General features: G+C 42.1%; 1 protein-coding gene across 2 annotated transcripts in view; it reads right to left on the bottom strand.

Moving 5' to 3' along the window:
* The window catches only part of syndig1l (synapse differentiation inducing 1-like), a 52,416-nt gene that overhangs the window by 26,085 nt on the left and 4,090 nt on the right, over positions 1-22,241 (bottom strand). Inside the window, exon 1 of one of the 2 annotated variants that reach the window (XM_058057401.1) lies at positions 6,201-6,516. The exons of the other annotated variant lie outside the window; for it this stretch is intronic. The gene's annotated coding sequence lies outside the window, so the exon portion shown is untranslated. Of the gene's footprint in view, positions 1-6,200; positions 6,517-22,241 lie in introns of those variants that run through there. 2 annotated transcript variants of the gene reach the window in all.

Genomic DNA, 22,241 nt, shown 5'->3' with positions numbered 1-22,241 from the left:
AAGCTAGGTGGTGATTGTTTATTTTGGTTAAAAAGATCAAAACATTGGTAAATAGTGGCTATACCGGTTTCAGGTTATAACATTTAAGCTACATTTATTGGTTTGTGCTTTTAGGCTCGGCTAGCATAGTAGAAATAAAAACAGGACAGTGAAACCTTACAGTTTTGGAATTTTGATCATCGTCCACAATCCTTCTGTGAGACATGAGCATTCTAAAGATATAAAAACTGGTAAAAAAAAATGCTAATTAATGGGAGACACCTATTCAGCCGAGAAAGGCGCTAATGAAACACCTCCAACAAAGTTTTCTGTTTTTCTAGTTTTGTGGGAAAATTTGCAATTATAACATTCATTCATTCATTTTCTACCGCTGGAGCCTATCCCAGCTGTCTTTGGGCGAGAGGCGGGGTCCACCCTGGACTGGTCGCCAGCCAATCACAGGGCACATATAGACAAACAACCATTCACACTCACATTCATACCTATGGACAATTTGGAGTCGCTAATTAGCCTAGCATGTTTTTGGAATGTGGGAGGAAACCGGAGTACCCGGAGATGCACGGGGAGAACATGCAAACTCCACACAGAGATGGCCGAGGGTGGAATTGAACTCAGGTTTCCTAGCTGTGTGGCCTGTGCGCTAACCACTCGACCGCCGTGCAGCCCACAATTATATATATGCAATTATATATATTGTATTAAAATAATAACAGGTGTGTTGAGAATATCTGTCGATCGGTTAAGAACAGAACTTGCACGATATCAACATCATCATCGTAAAACACTTGTTTGCACGAACAAGACAACCATAAACACAACATGATGTAAACACACTCGTAGACCCTGAGTCAAACACTCGCAGCCACATTAGCATAAGCTAAACCAGCTAGCTAAAACCATTTTTTCTGACAACTTTCAGGTGGCCGTATCGTATGTTTAGTTTGGGGAAGGGGTTAGTGTTTGTGATGACATGATGACATTTCGCCACGATTGAGCGGACAGGTAAATATTTCCCCACACAAATGTTGGATGTCAATGTCTGTGAGATTCCGCGTTTTTATTGGCCAAATTCCGCGATCCCAGGCAGATCCAGAATAAACAGCATAGGCGGATAAACAGCATAGGCGGGGTACACCCTGGACTGGTCGCCAGCCAATCACAGGGCACATATAGACAAACAACCATTCACACTCACATTCATACCTATGGACAATTTGGAGTCGCCAATTAACCTAGCATGTTTTTGGAATGTGGGAGGAAACCGGAGTACCCGGAGAAAACCCACGCATGCACGGGGAGAACATGCAAACTCCACACAGAGATGGCCGAGGGTGGACTTGAACCCTGGTCTCCTAGCTGTGAAGTCTGCGCGCTAACCACTAGACCGCCGTGCCGCCCTCCGTTATCAATCAGTGTGCTTCAGTGTCATTTTCGAGTCGCCATGACGGTCAAGTTCTCCCCACCAGGTTTTTTTTAACCCCGCTTAAATGCGTGCGACAGACGAGACATCAAAATCCCATTTAGTCGTCAGGAAAACATCAAAACACAATCACGCCCACGCCTTCGCCCTTCCAGCTGTTTTCCCCTCCGCGCTCGGAGCCTCCTTTTTCTATGACGCCACCCCTTGACCTTCATCTGATTAATGTGCTTCGGAAATAGAAATGGCAAATGCAGATGAATTCCGGGGGTCCCGACCCCAATCGTGCGGCGGCTGTGTGGTATGGAAAGTGCTTAAAGAGGTACGAGTATAAACAAGGCTCGAACAAACGCTCGATGGCTGCGTTAATACGTCTTTTTAGAAAGCTTAAAGTTGCATGAGAAATTGCATCATATATTACGTCATTCATGCGTCGATTTAGAAATGATTAAACTTTCTAGCTTTCTGGAGGGTACACTTTTTCCATTTTTCCTCTCTCTGCCTTCATGAATAAAATTCAATTCCCACGTTCGCTGTTTTTTTCCTGGAAAAACAGTTCCGGTCCCGCCTCCCGGTCAGACCTCCTCCTTGCCTCCTTGCAGTATTCTGACACTGCAGTTCCAGCGCTCTCCCACAGGTCCACAAATAGCTCGGGGGATGAAAACTCATGCAGTTCTTCGGTAAAAGTGGATGTGATTATGCACAGGAAGTATAAATAAAAGGCATCCCCGCGGTTGCTGTTGTCTAGTTAGCATGCCGCTCTGGCCCCTCCCCCTTGTGACTGCTGACCCGGGATCCAGGCTCCCGGCATTATCAACTTTGCACGTTATTCTAAGTTATTCTAACAATATGAAACTTACGGTTAAATGGAAAGTTGTACTTTCACTGCATATGTTTTATGAATAATAATCACTTTTATATACAATCCTATTTTTTAGTTTGCAGCAATTTTTTGCTTGGAAAGATGGTTGATACACAACATGAACAACACAACATGTAAGACGCCATTGCTTGTGGTGTTTTCCCGGCCTGCGGCTGTAGTAAACATGCAGCCATTCTCTGCTTGCCTGCATTTTGACGTGTCGGGAGCAGAAAAAAAGGCGTCAGTGGGGTCGAACACGTGGAGCATCCGTAACCAGAGGTGTCGGACACGACGCTGGCAGATTAGCGAGCGACCTGTTGGCATCCAAGTACGATTGGTCAGCAAACTTCAGTCCCGTCAGAGACGCTCCGTCCGCTTGTGTCAGCCTGCCGCCAATCATTCTCCGACCTATGACCCCCTGAGCCAAGAGCACGTATTATCAGCCGGCGTGGCGAGACGCACCCGAATACCAATACGCCTTATCTGTCGGCCATGTTTATCAAGCCACTCCATCCCGCTCTGCTGCGGGCGCTTCGACAACAGCAAATTCATCTCTCTGTGATTTCATTTGGAGCGCTGCGTCATGCGCCACGCATAATAAAATCCGGCGTCTGGCTCCTTATTGATGAGCGCCGCGGTTCGACGCACACACTTGACGCCAATGTAGTGGAGAATGCGCATGCATCATGGGAACGCCATCAGGAAATAATAAGTCACTTATGGAGCTTTTTAGGAACTATTAGCAAGAATAAAATGTCCTAATCCACTTTTGGAATGAACAACATGCCCCCCCCAAAACAAACCCCCCCCTCGATGTCACCCCAACACCCCATTGGGTGATTTTAAGTGTTCCTTGATGTGTAAATCCTGTGCTGCAATAATGAATAATTCATTGGGAGCTTGCTGTCAATATAACAGGCTGCTGCCAGCGTTGGGGGGGGGTGTGTGGGGATGGGGGGGCGACCTGTCTTCACGGCCAATTGATTGAGGTTGTTTTGTCTGCTGCCATTATATCTGCCGTTTGTTTTTTGCTTTGCGGCTTTTGTCTTTTTCTCTCAAGCAGGCTAATTCATTTCTTTTCCCAGGAGCAACAAAAAATGACAACACTTAGGCCAGTTTGGAAATTGGAAATGTAAGAAACAACAAAACCGTGTTATTGTGGCCTCCTTGTACCGTTTTGCCTCTGAGAGGGTCGGAATGGGTCCTCCGTGCTTGATGACAGGCTTTCACAGAAGCTGAACAATACTGGCTGTGGTGGGTTTATCATAATGGGGATGGCAAACAAATGATTTGAGAATAATGGCCGATGGCGTGCAGTAGTGTAAGGACAATGTGACGATGCCAAATAAGAATACGTAACAAAAGGGTCAACAACAGTTACGCTTTTCCGGGCCTCCTCCCTTCCGCTTCTGTGTACGTAAGCCGCCATCTTATTATTAGTCCATAAATATGCATATTTAAGCCAATTTCTCTATTTTATGCCTAAAGGAAGCCTGAAAATGACAAAATGTAGTCAAATACAAATATGAGGCATTCAGATGCTGTGATATAAATTAAGTTTACATGCAGACAACAATAGAAACGAGGAAAATAATAAATAATAAATGAATGTTTAACATGATTTTGGCCTTCAATTGTGTCTCGACGTTCTTTGGCCCCATGTTGGCTTATTTTGCAGCCATACACAATTCAAGTAAAACAGAGACTTGTGGTGGACCGGTGCTAAAAAGCAAAGAACTACAGAGTCAAGCGGAAATGATGTCCGAAATGAAAGTTTAGTACTTTTCATACAGTGTCCTGGCATTATACTGCATATGTTAGCATTACATTTATGAAAAAAGCTCTCAAAATAACCCATTCATCATTTTTCTATGCCGCTTATCCTCATTAGGTTGGCAGGGGTATGCTGGAGCCTATCCAAGCTGACTTGGGGCGAGAGGAGGGGTGCACCCTGATGGCCAGCCGAGTACCCGGGAAAAACATTTAAAAATAATTTGCCATAAACAATACATGAATATGAATTTTATACAAATCTCTTGTGCAGTCATCCATCGCTATATTGCGTTTTCTCAGAAAAGAATGTGTGAATAAATGATGGTGTATTATTAGTCAATAATCAGTGGCATGTATTTATTATTGTGGCCACTAGGGAGCAGTAATGCCACAAAACATTGAGGGATTATAGCAGGGGTGGGCAAATATTTGGACTCGAGGGCCGCATTGAGTTAACAAAATTGTCCGGGGGGCCAGAACATATACGTATTTAACACACACACACTATTTTATGCTTATCATTTTCCTTGAATTATTTGTCTAATTTTATCTGTAAAAGTGTTATCCTATATCAGTTGTATGTTCTCATGTCCCTTTTTTAGGAGCACTTTAAACATCACACCACATCAAACTATGTCATTTAATTTGACAGTTTTGTTGTTTATTTTTTACTAAATCAGACATCCGACTTGCAAGTCATGTTGCCAGTTTGTATGTTAAAAGTTGAAGTTACTTAGAAAGCAACTGGCGGGCCGGATTCAAACGCTTGGTGGGCCGCATGTGGCCCCCGGGCCGTAGTTTGCCCACCCCTGGATTATAGCGTCAGGCCCTGCTTAGTTTATTTCTCAGCTTCAGTTGTTTTGCTCTTATTTTGTAGTACTTACTTTTTTGTTCCGGCCTATTTTTTTGTGCACCTGCTGCTAAATTGTGTTCCCTTCATTTAGTTCAGCTGGTTGAAGCATTGTTGCATGTTTGTGTCGGTGTCGACAATTAGCTTACATGGCATTAGCATAAGAGTGCATGAAATCAGCCGTAGCATGTCATCAACATAGAGTGAAAAACAGTTCTCCTCCCATCCTGTGTGGCAGTGGTAAGTTTTTGTTTTCTTAAATTCGGGGCTAGCTGATTCGCTCGTTAGCCTGCGGCCATCTTGCAGCATAAGGGTTGCAACATGTGATAATGAAAATGTGAACATGTGTAAAGGTGACTATAGGGCTGCTATTTCATGACTACGGGGCTCTAATAATTTTTAAAAAACTGTATTTAGAACGGTTTCTATGCTGTATGAAAATATTCAAAAATTTATTGACACTGAATCCTGTTTTGCAGAAATTCATACAGTGGAACCTTGGTTAGTGTACGTCCCGGTTAGCATTTTTTTGAAGTTATTGCCTGGGTTTGCGGTGGATTGTGAAAAATGTTCGAATAAAAGACGTCAAATAAATGAAAGGGATGACATGAACATTGAAGCTGACTGTCACCTTCATCTGAGACGGGATTGTTCCCAAAGATGCGATGTGGCAGCGAGATGTTTTCAGGAATGACGTCTTCAGTGAAGGTAGAGGCAAACCTTAAATGTTCGCTAACCCCTTTTCATTTATCATTTATGCGTCTCACATTGTCTTCTGCATGTCAAACCATTATTATAAAACAATAAAAGCGCATTTTGTGTTAATATTTTTGGCTTTCTGGAAGGTATTGATTGGATTTAGATGATTTCCTATTGGTGAAATTGATTCGGTTCCAGTCGGACCTTCTGGAATGAATTCCTGCATTTTCTCCCTAATCCAGATTCTTCCCAAGATCTTCCTCACCAACTCCAAAGTTTTTAGAAACAGGCAGTGTAGTTTTATAGTGTAATCTTGCAAACTATGTGATGAAAACTACGCGTAGTACAAATACCTCCAAGCATATTCCTCATGTTCAAATCCACTCAACATCTCCATCGTGACTCACACACACAAAAGAGGATGCAGGTGGAAGTTGTGGACCAGCATCCATCCACCTCACTCATGAAGATGATGACGGACACATTACAAAGCTGATTCCAGCCAACAAACGCGTGGTGCCTGGTCCCCCCCCCAAAAAAAACAGTCCGTGTGGCTTTGTGACTTTAAATGTCATCAAGATAACAATATGGTGTCCTACCTTGCCTGTTCGCAGGCTGTGCATGACGCTGTGGAGGCATGTCGCGGACTTTCCCATGCGGGGGGGAACAGGCGATGGTCTCCGGCCGAGCTGGTGTGCGCTGCGCTCGGCCGAGAAGCTGCGCTCCCTCCTCCGCGTAAAGCTCTCAAAAAAGCGCTCCTTTCCCCCATCCAACTCCTCCCTGGCGTCTTTAAAGTGGAAGCATCATGTTTAGGTGCGATAGGATGACGGGGTGCAGAGTCCCGAATCCTTGTTGTGCAGGCAGCGTCCTTCCCCTCCCTTTTGCGTGTGCGCGCCTTCACTTGGACTATTTGGATGCTTGGACGAGGTTAATCATGTGTGGGAGTGGGCTGGCTGATGCTCCTCCTGCACTGCAATATATTGGCTATTTTTACTGAAACTGTTGCCGCGGCAGGTGAGCGGACTGGAATAGAATAGAATAGGTATATAGGAATAGGTATACCCTATTGTACCCCATATCACTTTGGATGGACACTTATTAGTCACATATTATGATTGGGAGCTGTTCCTAATGTTTGAATCACCCAAGAGGGGGTCAAAATATTAGGAACAGCTCTGCAGTGCACCGCGGCAATCCTAAAGTGTGTGTGTGATACTGGACTGTAACGCACGGGGGTGTTTGGAATATTTAGCACCATCCTATGTAGGTGAAACATTAGGTACAGGGTACAGGGTGCACCCCGCTGGGATAGGCTCCAGCATATTTGCATTATGTGAATGATCTGTTATGTTTTAGCAAGTTGTCTTTATCTTCCTATTGGAAAGCATCAAGTCGGATTTTATCTTCCAGAAAAGTCCCATCCATCTGTCATCCATCCATCCATCCATCCATCCATCCATCTATCATCTATCCATCTATCCATCTATCATCCATCCACCCATCCATCCATCTATCATCTATCCATCCATCCATTCATCTATGGTCCATCCATCCATCTATCATCCATCCATCCATTTATCCATCCATCTATCATCCATCCATCTATAGTCCATGCATCCATCTATCATCCATTCATCTATCATCCATTCATCTATCATCTATCCATCCATCCATCATCCACCCATCCATCTATCATCCATCCATCCATCCATTTATCTAGTATCTATCCATCTATCATCCACCCATCCATCCATCTATCATCTATCCATCCATCTAGCATCCATCCATCCATCCATCCATCCATCCATCTATCATCCATCCACCCATTCCTTCTCCATCCATCCATCTATGGTCCATCCATCTATCTATCTATCATCCATCAATCTATCATCCATCCATCTAGCATCCATCCATCAATCATCCATCCATCCATCTATCATCCATCCACCCATTCCTTCTCCATCCATCTATGGTCCATCCATCCATCTAGCATCCATCCATCTATCATCCATCCACCCATTCCTTCTCCATCCATCCATCCATGGTCCATCCATCCATCTATCATCCATCAATCTATCATCCATCAATCTATCATCCATCCATCTATCCATCTATCATCCATCCATCTATGGTCCATCCATCCATCTATCATGTATCCATCCATCCATCTACCATCCATCCATACATCCATCCATCTATCATCCATCCATCCATCCATCCATCCATCCATCCATCCATCCATTCATCCATCCAGTGTTTTCCCCATTTTCTACACTAAACGTGAAAGTACATGTTTATAGATGTTTATAGAATGTTGATATTTAGTTAGATATATTTCTCTAAATTGTGTTTGCAGCAGAGTAGAACATTGTGTCCACTTTGTGTTACTTTCTTCATTGATGGTTTTGTGGGTTTCCTCCCAACAGAACTTTGTTCTTGGTTATTTATCCATGAGGTGTTAAGTTAACAGTCATACAGTATGTCATGTTTGTTGAACATGTAACATGTTTGTTGAACATGTAACATGTTTGTGAACATGTGCATCTTAAAAAGCCTCTCCATGGAGTTGTGTTGCATGAGTGGAGAAAAAATACAAAATAAAGGGATTGCCGTCCAGGCATAATCTCCTCTGCTCCTCCCATCTCTTGGCTAAAGTAGATAAAAGTGATAAATGTTCAGTTGCCCATTCATTTGTCATTATTTTGTAAAACGGTAGTTTTTTTGTAAAACTGAAACAGAAACATTTAATTTATATTATTTTCTATGGGAATATTTGCTTTGATTAGAGTCCGTTTTGGTTTGAGTCTGACCTTCTGGAATGGCTTCATGATGTTAACCAAGGCACCACTGTACTTGCTTTTTATGAGTTTTTAACATCGGCTCAGCGCAGCTCAGATTTGCAGTACTCTTCCATGTCAAGCCGTGTGCTGCAAAATATGACGTGACAGGCCTAAAATGGCCCGCAGGCTGCAGATTTGAGACCCCCCATGAAGCCCGAAAAGCCTCTGAGTGTGTTTATTTCCCCGTATGTGGTGAATAAGCAGTCATTATATTGGGCGCTAGCGTTGGGTCATGACGCCATCTCTTACCGCCCAGTTGTTTATCTTTCTTTCGCTCATAAATTGTGTGCTGATTGTGCCCCCCCTTCCCCCGCTACTGTATTATTTCGCTGATTTGTTATTTATGAAAGGTCATTTTTTTCCCCAGCACAACAACTTAAAGCATGGCGAGCTGATGCTGATGATGCATTAGCGCCTGTTTGTTTGCAGCAATTTTGCAGAAATATGTGACTCATGTTTTATGACCGGCCTTGCAATAGGAGCTAAATTATGCTGTTATGCATTTTGCTGAAGCTCATTTTGGGCGCTTGCTTGCTTGAGAACAATGGTGTCGTCTTGCATTTCCACGTTGGAGAAAACTTGGTTAGGTTTTGGTGCTTTTTTTTGTGGGCACATTTGATGACAAACACTTTAACAAATTATATGTGTAGCACCCCCTTGTGGTTAAAAGGCTTTGTAAGCCATGCTAGCATGCATGTCAAAACATCAACAAACTTATGGAGCATTTGTTGCAAAGTCCCGCACAAGCTTCTGTATTTGATCAATGGCGGCCATGTTTTTCTACTAATTTTGCTAAAATGTGACACCTGGTGTGGCCCAGCAGGTGCACTGGATTCGGGCACACACTCCAAGCAGCCGGTGTGACGCCATGGAGGTCTCTGGCAAACCTTTTTGCACTGTGGAAATCCCGCGGCGCTGGCGTTTCAGGTGGATGAGAAGGTTTTTGTGGCTTTTTTCTTGTTTACAAGTGAGCACAGGCAGGAGAAAAAAGGAGCACTTGATTTACTCACCCAAACAGTACAGGTAACTTCGCCTCAGTGTTGTGTTTTGAGTGTTTTTATTTAAATGATGAGTTATCTATGTTATATTTATTGTGATCGGATTCGACGTCATAATTCCCTCATCTCAGCCCAATTGATAATTATTGTGCACCCCTAATTTTGATGACTGTGCAGTACAATATGAGTACGACTGTGATTGAGTAGAGCTCGAACGAACAAGGCCTTTATGCCTTTGAGTGCGATGCAGGCTTTGTGAGCGTTTAACGCAACTTCAGCAGTAAGTTCAAAGTGACTTCAAATGCAGGCCCCGCCAAAATCCCGCCTCATTATCTTGGATCTACATCTCCCGGAACAGCACGTGCTGTAAGTGGAGTCCTGACCACAATCTTCTTGTCGTGATCTTTAAAGCGTCTGCAGCTCAGGGATTTTGCAGTATTGACGTTTCCTCGCTTTTCAAGTAGGATACAATGTCGGGTCAGACCGAGAATAGACTCACTCATATCGGGTAGGACTTGGGCAAGATTCCCCCAAAACGTCATGTAAACAAACGGAAACTGAAGCCCCTAAAGGCGATGTTTGCTCCAACAGTCTGCACACCAAAAGGCTATTATTGCTGCTTGTTCTTTTTAATAGAAATTCCAATGTATTATGTGGATGATTGAAAATAGTGGATGATACCATCTGTTGTCTAAGGCATGCAAGCGCACCAATTTGTAATTCATGTGGCTGATATGAATGAAATTTTGACTCAGTGGAACCTGAACCATTCACAAGTATTTGCTATCATCGGAAGCCATTATAATTATCGAGATGCACAATTTTTTTTTTCTTCAAACCCATACTGATGACTTTCTGTTTCACAAGATCGATATCGTACCAATAACTTTTTTATAGTTCCTTTTTCTAAATGTAGTGTAGGTAAGAAGGTGCAAATTTGGATTTGACCAACTGTACCTGTTGATTTGTCCTAATGCAATATCAATCAGCTGCACGGTGGGCGAGTGGTTAGCGCGCAGACCTCACAGCTAGGAGACCTGAGTTCAATCCCACCCTCGGCCATCTCTGTGTGGAGTTTGCATGTTCTCCCCGTGCATGCGTGGGTTTTCACCCATTCCATGCTAGGTTAATTAGCGACTCCAAATTGTCCATCGGTATGAATGTGAGTGTGAATGGTTGTTTGTCTATATGTGCCCTGTGATTGGCTGGCCACCAGTCCAGGGTGTACCCCGCCTCTCGCCAGAAGACAGCTGGGATAGGCTCCAGCACCACCCATGACCCTTGTGAGGAAAAGCGGTAGAAAATGGATGAATGAATGAATGTTTGCTGGTAAGTCAGCCATGGCAAAATGTTCACCTCCCAGTAAATGTGGAAGTGGTCATTTTTGGCATGTTTGTTATTGTGCCCAGCACCACCCACGACCCTTGTGAGGATAAGCGGTAGAAAATGAATGAATGAAATATAAATCATGATATTACTACGAGCACATGACTACTACCAGGAGAAGCAGAGTATAGAGAATAGAGTGGCCCAGGAAGGTGCACTGTATTCGGTTACATGTTCTGAGCAGCTGGTGTGCGGCTATGGAGGTCAGGAGAACCAGAGTATAGAACGGGAGGAGCCACCTGATGTGGCCCAGGTGGGTGTACTGTATTCGGTCACACGCTCCGAGCAGTCAGTATGATGCCAGGAAGGCTATTAGCTATTAGCTATTTTTAACCTTATTGGATTTATCGGTATGACATCATATTTCCCTCATATTGGTCCGATAGTTATTGTGGATCTCACTCGCTCTTGATTCCGGGGACGTTATCTAAACAGGCTGAAACCGTGTGACGTAAACAGCGCTGGGGGGGGGGTGGACAGTGTAGACCACCTTATTCCCTTCCATGTCGACATCCATTATACCGACTTAATATCTCTGCTTGGTGGTCTATGAGCTGCGGGCTCACCTTGCACGTTTCCGCCACGGTTGTTGAGATGATTCCTTGGCCACGCGTCATTACGACCACGAGCCTGATATCCCGCAGCAGCCTCCAGACAGCAGACAGCTGAGGATAATGAAGGATGCAAATAGACAATTCTTTACCCACCCCTGAGGTATCTTTGTCTACTCCACTCGCCCCAATCTTTTGACTTTCCAATCCCCTCCTGGCTTAATCTGCTCCCCGCCTTCAGGAAGCGGCGCCTAAATGAGTTTAGACGGCGGAGGCCGTGTCTGTGTTGCTGTCGTGCTTAGGGTTCCAACAGCCACTAGACTCCTTGAGAAGGGACCACATACAAATGAGCCGTCATATGAAAGTAAAGTTTTAAAGAACTTGGTTGACCTCCTCTCAGAGAACAGCCTGTACGTGTTCATGGACGGCCACGCCTTTTTGTTTTTGTCGGGGTTAATTACTCTGCCCACTAGGTCATGTTTTCGTCTACGTTGCAGCAGAGCGGGATTATATTAAAATGCCTAACTGATTTCTACAAAACGTTGGGTCAGGATGTTGACATTTCGACATTTCGAGCTAATCTTCATAACAAATCCCGGCTTATCCAGGAAGTGGCTACAAACGTGTACGATTTACTACTCAACACCGTTCTGGACTGACTTGACTTGCAGTACCGCTTTCTTCCTCAAGAGGCAGCGACAATGAATAAATGATGTCAATGCTAGGTTAATTGGAGACTCCAAATTGTCCATAGGTATGAATGTGAGTGTGAATGGTTGTTTGTCTATATGTGCCCTGTGATTGGCTGGCCACCAGTCCAGGGTGTACCCTGCCTCTCACCCAAAGACAGCTGGGATAGGCTCCAGCCCCCCCACGACTCTCGTGAGGAAAAGCGGTAGAAAATGAATGAATGAATGAATGTTTGCTGGTATGTCAGCCATGGCAAAATGTTCTCCTCCCAGTAAATGTGGAAGTGGTAATTTTTTGGCACGTTTGTTATTGTGCCTTCTACCTAAATGGTGTCATATTTTGACACCGGAGTGGTGCAAATGTGTTTGTGTGGTGTTGCGCTAACTCTGATTGTGCTATGTGAGTGTGCGTATCCAGAAAGCCTTCTACAGGAAGGTGTTAGACTGAAAATGCCCTGAGTTAAAGGTGACATAGTAACTGTCCAATGTATTAGAGGCCTTGTAGCGCATGCAACAGGAGGACACACTAGCATAGCTACGTGAGCTACACGTAACATTTTAGCTAGGTTAGCTTGTGGTCAGACTTACAGTTCCCACATGTGTGGCTAACCTATATTTAGTTAAGAGTTGGCAGCACTCCGGGCTTTATTTTAAGATGTGTAGCAAAGCCTGAGGCAACTTCAAAAGTTAGCGTTTGAGAGCCTCTTCTCTTCCATACTAGCATAGCTGCACTAGCATAGCTATGTGAGCTACGAGTAATTTTAGCTAGGTTAGCTTGTGTGCTGAAGAAAAACAAAACAGACTTACAGCTCCCACATGTGTGGCTAACCTATATTTAGTTAATAGTTGTCAGCACTCCGGGCTTTATTTTAAGATGTGTAGCAAAGCCTGAGGCAACTTCAAAAGTTAGCGTTTGAGAGCCTCTTCTCTTCCATTTGGAGGAAACAAGTAGGGGAGGTGTTCATAAACAGGCCCCCAGGACACATATTACTGTTAGAGCATCATTAAAAGTCCATTTTGCATAATAGGACGGCTTTAAAAACACAAATCTACCGTCTCCTCGCTTTTAAGTCGTGAGATTCATATTTCATCACACGCCTCGGATGCTCTTTTCCACCACCTCGGTGTCAAACAAGAATTGTTGTTCCCCTCATACGGTCTGTTCCGTTTGGCGCCTCCGCCTAATAAGCTTCACAGGGAATCTGCCAAGCCTTTTTGCATCATCACGCCTTTGTTGACGTTGACGTTCTTATTTCTACTTAGTGCCGGCAGAAGCCAAGCGACAATGTTCCCTCGACAGATCTGCACGCTTTATTGCTACGCTACTGCTGGAAGCTGCAACTTATCATGTTTAATCTTTGTTGTTCTTTAATGGAGGGAAAAAAAGAGCTCTTCTGCGTGTCCTTGGCTGCGTGAAGGACAAACGGCGTCTTTGCGTGTGTAAAGCTGAATGTGACCAGGACAATACGTCACTGCTGGATGGCAACCTTGTGAATGGCGTTGTTGGCGTTGTTGACGTCCTTCTAACCTCTTCTGCTGAATGTGCTATTAAATCTTATCCGTCAATTAACCGCAGATTTGGAAATGTTTTGGCTTCACAAAAACACACAAAAATATCCAAGACAGACTGACGGTTACAAGCTGCAGCCGCAGTTCTTTCTCATTGTTGTTTTTTTTCTTTTTTTGGTTCTGTCACCAGCATCAAAGTCAGCACGTGAGGGAAGGACGAATGACAGCATGAGCGATCGCTCAATCAAATTGTGGTGAATAGGCGGAGGCTGATAAATTTAGCGACTCTGGAGGATTCCCTCGGACAATCGGGAGGTGATGGGACAAACCGGGGTTGGGGTTTTGGCCTATGCGTGAACTTGAGAAGCTTGAGGCGTACCTTCAGGCCTTCTCTTGTGTGAGTGACTGACAGTGGACGGGATTCCCAAGGTCAAACTTCACTCACGCTTTTAGCTAGTATATTTTTAATTTTATTTTCTCACATTTTAGGAGGGATTTAAATATTGAATCTATATGTTAAATATAGATAAATGCTCTATAAAATGTAAATGTTATATATACTAAATGTAAATGTTGAATACAAAAGTAACTATAAATATAGATTACATAAATGTAAATCCAAAATATAATATAAATGTTCAATAGACATAAATGTAAATATTAAATATAAATGTAAAATACAAATCCAAAATATAAATGTTCATCAGACATAAATGTAAATGTAAATCCAAAATATAAATATTCAACAGACATAAATGTAAAATACATATCCAAAATGTAATACAAATGTTGAATAGACATAAATGTAAATATTAAATATAAATGTAAAATATAAATATTCAACAGATGTAAATGTTAAATATAAATGAATGTTCAATAGACATAAATGTAAATGTTAAATATGAATTCAAAATATAATGCAAATGTTCAATAGACATAAATGTAAATATTAAATATAAATGTAAAATATAAATCCAAAATATAAATATTCAACAGACATAAATGTAAATTTTAAATATAAATCCAAAATATAATACAAATGTTCAATGGACATAAATGTAAATATAAATCCAAAATATAAATATTCAACAGACATAAATGTAAATGTTAAATATAAATGTAAAATATAAATCCAAAATATAAATATGAATGTTCAATATACATAAATGTAAATATTAAATATAAATGTTAAATACAAATGTAACTAAATGGTTTAACCTGTTAAAAAAATTATCTACAAATATGCAAACGGCCCACACCTCCCAGTGTGCAAACTCCACCCCACCCCAACCCCCATCTCCGATTGCTGTGCAGCGAATGCGGGGAGGGGAGTGAGTGGGTGAGTGAGTGGGTGTATGGGAGAGAGTGAGTGGGTGTATATCGCAGGTGTGAGAAGGAGCGAAAAGTGAATATTGAAAGTACATCAGGTAAAAGAAAACAGTGAATGTCGACATGCCTGCACGTAGAGCTCACCGTGGCGGTCCCATACTAAAACCATCCCGCTTAAACCTGGTGCCAAAATGGTCCAGTCTGATCTTGTGTTCAGAGACATGAAAATGCAATTTAAAAAAATGTCCCACTGAGCCCCTCTCATTACCAGCATCTTTGGGTCTCCCGCCGAGCGGCAGTCTGTGTCTTTGATTCGACCACCTGCCTGCGCTTGTTGTGGCGTACTCGGCCTTAACCCCCCAAGCACCAAAGCGCCGTCAGAACTCAGTATGCGTGCACCAGATTGAACCCAAGACCGCCACTGAAGAGCCAACATAGTCTCAGCGGTGTTGATTTTATGCCGTGGACCTACTTTCCACTGCAGACTGACGTGGAACAACGCAATGATCTCTTTCTGTCACTCAGCTCAGACTACCAATGTTCCTGAGTCCAGATACCAAGATATGTGATTGGCAAGTTTTTAATGAGGGCCGGTGTGCCGTTGATTAGTCGACCCCCGCTAACGAACCCGGTGTCACTTTGGCCTTATTAGCGAGAAAGATCATCTCTGCACTCTCAGCAATCAGTACAGCAGCGTATCCTATCCAAATGCCAGTCAAAGGGCACCATCGATATTTAATGCGGATACACGAGGTCGGCTCTAATCAGAATCAATTTGGTTTCTCTGGGTTCCATCCTTCTTGGCGCCATCAATGACACCATCCGGGAACGCTAGAGCATGAACGCTTCAGTGGACAACTAGGACAGCGTCTACGTAGTAGAACCTGAACCTAAATGAGTAAAACGACGAGTCAAAGCAAAGCAACAGATGACCTCCTTCTCCTCCCGCTGACTTTTTCTTAGGGTTTTATGCTTTTTCCTACTTTTGGTTTGTTTGCATCTATAGATTTTTGTTTTCATTTAGTTAGTGATCAATTTTCACATGTGTGCCCAGCATTCTTTGGAAGAGAAATGCTAGCATACTACATGTAATAAACATATCCTGAAATGTAGACAAATCATCATCGACTTACAGCTGGATGGCGGCCATATTTTTAAACCAAACTCACTAAAATTTTGCACACATTTGGCTAAACAACATTGTAATGGTAATGGTTTAATTTCATTTGAAGATGCTACAATTGAATGCATCACATAATCAGTTCACATGTCCAAAAGGAGTAGGAAGAAGCAAAGCTTATTAAATCCTACCCCTCCATTTGGTACTTTTACAATCACTAACTGTTACATTTGTTCACTTCCTGCTTTCCTAATATAGTATTTAATTGAATTGAATTGAATTTTATTTTATTTTATTTTATTTTATTTTATTTTATTTTATTTTATTTTATTTTATTTTATTTTATTTTTTATTTTATTTTATTTTATTTTATTTTATTTTATTTTATTTTATTTTATCCCAAACATGACATAATGTGTACCATAGTAAGTGTCAATATAGTGATATATATATATAGCACATCATGACTGGTTCAAGACTCTTCATCCTTGTATTTAGCAAACATCAACTGCTTGTATTGTTTCTTGAATTGGCTCATCGTTGTGCATTGTTTGACTTCCTTACTCAATCCATTCCATAGTTTGATTCCACATACTGAAATGCTATGGCTAGCATAACGTAGTCCTAGCATAGAAGTGTTTCAAATTTAGCATGAAGTTATTTATAGTGGCTGTTTTGTAGAACTGCACAAGTGTACAGTGTATCTGTTGGGTATATGATGACTAAGAAGCCAACTTGTATTGGGGCTCATTAGAGGGTGCAGGTGTATGAGTGACGATGGGTACCCCCGACTTTCTACCGATCGCATGTATCGATATGCAATGTAGAGCAATCCGTAGGGAAGCAGGAGATTATTTGAATGGCCGCCAGGCAACTGCAGCGGAGGAAGGGAAGAATTGCTGCATTTTGGTGCCACTGAGAGCAGACGCGGGCGGCTGTGCAGATAAATAACCCAAACTCATCGTGACTTTTCCAGTGTGCTCGTTTACCGCTAAAAACGTACGCCTTGCATCCACAGCTCATTTCCCAAATCAGCGCTCAGTCAGGCGCTTCATCAACTTCATTGCCGCTCTTAACCCGTAACCTTTTAGCCCGCTTGTTTACGTTCCACTTCACCGCGCTCACAAATGACGACTTATCAGGATTTATCTGATGAGCTTTTGATGAAAATGTTGTGGAAGGTTTGGATCTGAAGTTGTTAACTGACAGCATGATGACGGACATCATCAAGATACTTCTTGTTATTGTCTGGTTGGTAAAGTACAGGCAATAAAGATCAATTAAGGTTCGGATGATACAAGGGAAAATGTTTCAAGATTCACGTTTTTAAGTACAATAATATATTCATGATACTTTTGAAGTGATGAAACGTTTTGGAGTATTTTGAGGATATTGAAAGTAAAGTGGCTGCACGGTGGTCGAGTGGTCAGCGCGCAGACCTCACAGCTCGGAGACCGAAGTTCAATTCCCCCCTTGGCCATCTCTGTGTGGAGTTTGCATAATGATATATTCATAATACTTTGAAGTGAAGAAACAATTGGAGTATTTTGAGGATATTGAAAGTAAAGTGTCTGCATGGCGGTCGAGTGGTTAGCGCGCAGACCTCACAGCTAGGAGACCTAAGTTCAATTCCACCCTCGGCCATCTCTGTGTGGAGTTTGCATGTTCTCCCCATGCATGCGTGGTACTCCACTTTCCTCCCACATTCCAGAAACATGCTAGGTTAATTGGCCACTCCAAATTGTCCATAGGTATGAATGTGAGTGTGAATGGTTGTTTGTCTATATGTGCCCTGTGATTGGCTGGCCACCAGTCCAGGGTGTACCCCGCCTCTCACCCGAAGACAGCTGGGATAGGCTCCAGCACCCCCCACGACCACAGTAGAAAATGAATTAATGAATGAAAGTAAAGTCCGAATTTTAAACCAAAAAATGTTTTTAAAAAAACAAAAAATCAGTGTAAAAACATCGTAATATTCCCTGAATAATCCATATGGTGCTGCTGTTAGATGATGGATGGATCCGACTTCACAAAATGGAACCAATTAACAGTGATAAACGAGGGACGACAGTATTGCCAGAGATGTTTTTCCGAGAATAACATGAAAAGTTGGAATTCTCTGAGGTCTTAAAGTTAATGTGAGAATTTCATGACATTTAGGAAGTACATATTTGTAGGCGAATGAAGTTGTGGTAGCATAAAGACGCGCTAAAGTGTTTGTCGCTTAAGAAAAGCTAACGATGAGATCCCTCATTGAAGGCGTAACGAACAAGAAGCTGGTGTTGCGTTGTGACGTGCGTGGCTAAAAAAGAGCCGCGATGCAGTCACCTTCGTTGTGGACACGCGAGGACAGAAAGCTCCTGATGAGACGCAGACAGACTGCAGAAGAAAGAGGGAAGCCAATCAAAGCTTTGAGTTTGAACGAAGAGATGCGCTCTCATCAGCGGCCAAGACTGCAGGCACGCATCACAGGGAACCGCAGCCGCATTGAACGGTGGCCACAATCCAGCTCATGCGGACCACGATAAGAACATTCTGAACGCGGGAAAGCCTGAACGCAAATGACATCCGAAGTCGGCGCTACATCGTTTTAAAGGCGACATGATTTGTCAACTTTGCTTAAGTATCGTATACAAATGTTGCACGGAGGTGAGTGGTTAGCACGCAGGCCTCACAGCTACGAGACCCGAGTTCGATTCCACCCTCTGCTATCTCTGTGTGGAGTTTGCATGTTCTCCTTGTGTGGGTTTTGCTTCCGCTCCCATTCCAAAAACATGTTAGCATGTTAGCTTAATTGGTTCATTGGCTCAAATTGTATGAATGGTTTTTGTCTATATGTGCCCTGTGATTGGCTGGCCACCAGTCCAGGGTGTACCCCGCCTCTCGCCCCAAGACAGCTGGGATAGGCTCCAGCATACATGCATGAAAATGAATGAATGGAAATGGAACAATGTAGAGAAAAATTACACAATAAATGCGTATAACATTCATTCATTCATTTTCATGCAGGTATGCTGGAGCCTATCCCAGCTGTCTTCGGGCGAGAGGCGGGGTACTAATGAAATTCATACTATAATTCATAGTATGATGAAATTCAGTGAAATAAAATTCATACTATAATAATAACTATAAATAATAACTATAAATGTAAATACATGAATGTTCCAATGAATGAATAATTGCAATATAAAGTACAGAGGAGATAAAAACCAAATCATATCAAATATGTGAAACAATAAAGCATTGACCTGAGTGATGAGTTATTAACAACATCTTTAAGAATGAAAACTTTATTGGTCAACGTTCCAACAGACAAACATGAGCCGACATGACGGACGTTCCAAAGTATTGATTAATATTTCCTCCTTCAGTGCATGAAGAGCCGGCATGGGAAGCGTCCATACTGCCGTATCGACATATCGCTAATGTCAATCCTGATAGTGTAGTAGGCTTATCCCCAGTGTCTGATATCATTTATCCAGGCTGGGATCCATCGTATCGCCACAGTCCGCACATCCAGGAAGGCTTGCATGTTCAGTATTGGGGGCAGATGTGTCCAGGAATAGCAGCGTGTTTGCGTGTAATAAAAACGTCATCACACTCACACGGTCCTGCCTTCCAACAGAAGGGAAAAAGGCCTCAGTGAGCGGCAGGAGGCAATTTTGTCTCCATTATGGTGTGGAAAGCGACGAGGACTAAATGAAACCAGCCAAGCCGTTTAAGGACTCACCGTGTCAGACATTTTTTTTTTTTTTGGATAAAGCAGCCGGAACACTTGTCTACCAGATGGGCTCTTTTTTTAAATCACGCTCATCACCACTGATATCATCAATTTCTATGTAGAGTATGAACCTATGCAGCGGCTATGCATGATGACGCAATCAGGGTCCCGTGTCCATACTTTAGATCAGGGGTCTCAAACACGCGGCCCGCAGGACACTAGTTTGAGGCCCCCGCCTTGATATGAAAGTTTAATGTTAGTGCGGCCCGCGCAAGTTTGATATGGATGCTGTATGGTATCATGTACCCAGAAAAAATTATTACGTTTGATTAATGTTCATGTTAAAGGTTAAATAACTGTTAATAGTTATCCTCCCTATCCGTGTGGAAGTGGTACGTTTTTGGCTTTTTTAAGTTTAAAGGAAATAACTTTAAATTTCTATGTAGAGTATGAACCTATGCAGCGGCTATGCATGATGACGCAATCAGGGTCCCGTGTCCATACTTTAGATCAGGGGTCTCAAACATGCGGCCCGCGGGCCAAATGTGGCCCGCAGGACACTAGTTTTGAGGCCCCCGCCTTGATATGAAAGTTTAATGTTAGTGCGGCCCGCGCAAGTTTGATATGGATGCTGTATGGTATCATGTACCCAGAAAAAATTATTACGTTTGATTAATGTTCATGTTAAAGGTTAAATAACTGTTAATAGTTATCCTCCCTATCCGTGTGGAAGTGGCAAGTTTTTGGCTTTTTTTAAGTTTAAAGGAAATAACTTGGAGGCTACCGTTTAGGTCGCTAGCTCTCTAGTTTGCGAGTTAACATGTGTCTCAAGACCCTGCAGTTGCGCAATATGTTGTAAACAAAAAGAGGCTCTAATAATGCTTTGTTAATTTTAATCTGAAAAAAATAATTTGTCTACCCACCAACTATATGTGGTATGTTAAGTTTTTATTATTTGCTGTTTTATTATTATTATTATATTTATTTATTACTGATTGATTGATTTTCTTTATTCTTGATATGTTTATTTTTCAGCTTATTTTGTGCAGAAAAATAAAAATTAAGATATTTGAGAACAGTGGAATGTTTTATCAGAGCTTTTATTGTAGAAAATCGGAACCAAAGCACTGAAAAAGTTTGTATATTTTTCTGTTTTTAATAAATGTGTTTGTTTGTTTTTTTTTGTTGGAAAACCTGATGTGGCCCAGTCTCACCCAGACCCTAGCTCCAGTGGCCCCCAAGTAAATTGAGTTTGAGAGCCCTGCTTTAGATCATAATCATAATAACCATCATCAGAACTCTGCCTAGCGACAAGGTGTGAAATCTTCCTTGCTGTTTTGCATGCTGACATGTAGAAAGTTTGCAATGAAGTCCTTAAACACCCCCCCATTCTTTTCTAGAAAAACATCACGTCCAGCGTTCCATTTTTCCAATGACATCCCGTACGCCAGCGTTGGTTTTCCAGTGAGCAAGAGAAGCTTTTTCTTTTTCTCATTTTCTCGGTCTGATGAAAGCGTGCTCCAGCAGTACCTTCTGGCGCCATGCTTCTGGCATTTGGAGCAAGTCGTGGGGCCTTTCTAATGGACACTGACACGTTTCTGCAGAGACGAATGAGGCTGTAGCGTGGTGCACGTGGACGAAATGTCAACTCCTGGGCTTTGTTGTGTGCGGCAGTCTCTCTCCGTTGGCCAGGTGAGAGAAACATCCATAGTTCTGACTTTATTTCACATATTCCATCCAGTAGAATACCCCAAACATGACGCATGCTTCAGTTTTTCTTTGAAATAGCTTATCAGGTCATGTTTCCCTCTGAGGCATAGTTAGATAAAAAATGATTATAAATAAATGTTTTTTTTGTGCTTTTCCACTGTGGAACGAAAGAATAACAATAAAAATGAAAAAAAAAACATCCCCCAAATAATTTCAATTCAAATGAAAGCTCTGTGCCCCGCCCACATCCTAAAATCCTCAGCAAGGCCCCGCTGCCCGTCCGTCTAGTATCTGTGATTTTCGTTTGGGCTTATTTGGTCAAAGTTCCCGGGACTCCATCCATCCATTTTCTATGCCGCTCATCCTCATTTATTATAGATAAAAATGTATTTCTATCTGCTATTAAATGCGATTAATTGTGAGTTAACTACAGACAAAATGCCATTAATCGTGATCAAATATTGTAATCAATTTACAGCCCTAATATGTATGTATGTATGTATGTATGTATGTATGTATGTGTATATATATATATGTGTGTGTGTATGTATGTATATATATATATATATATATATATATATGTGTGTGTGTGTGTGTGTGTATATATATATATATATATATATATGTGTGTGTGTGTGTGTGTGTGTGTGTGTGTGTGTGTGTATATGTATGTATATATATATATATATATATGTATATGTGTGTGTATATATAAAATATACAGTAGATAAGTATTCATGTTTTCCAAATGCCTCATTTTGAATTGATATTAGACTCAATCTAAATG

Source organism: Doryrhamphus excisus, chromosome 19 (genome assembly GCF_030265055.1).
Source record: "Doryrhamphus excisus isolate RoL2022-K1 chromosome 19, RoL_Dexc_1.0, whole genome shotgun sequence".
NCBI classification, from domain to species: Eukaryota; Metazoa; Chordata; class Actinopteri; order Syngnathiformes; family Syngnathidae; genus Doryrhamphus; species Doryrhamphus excisus.
This window is presented reverse-complemented; position numbering and strand designations above follow the sequence as displayed.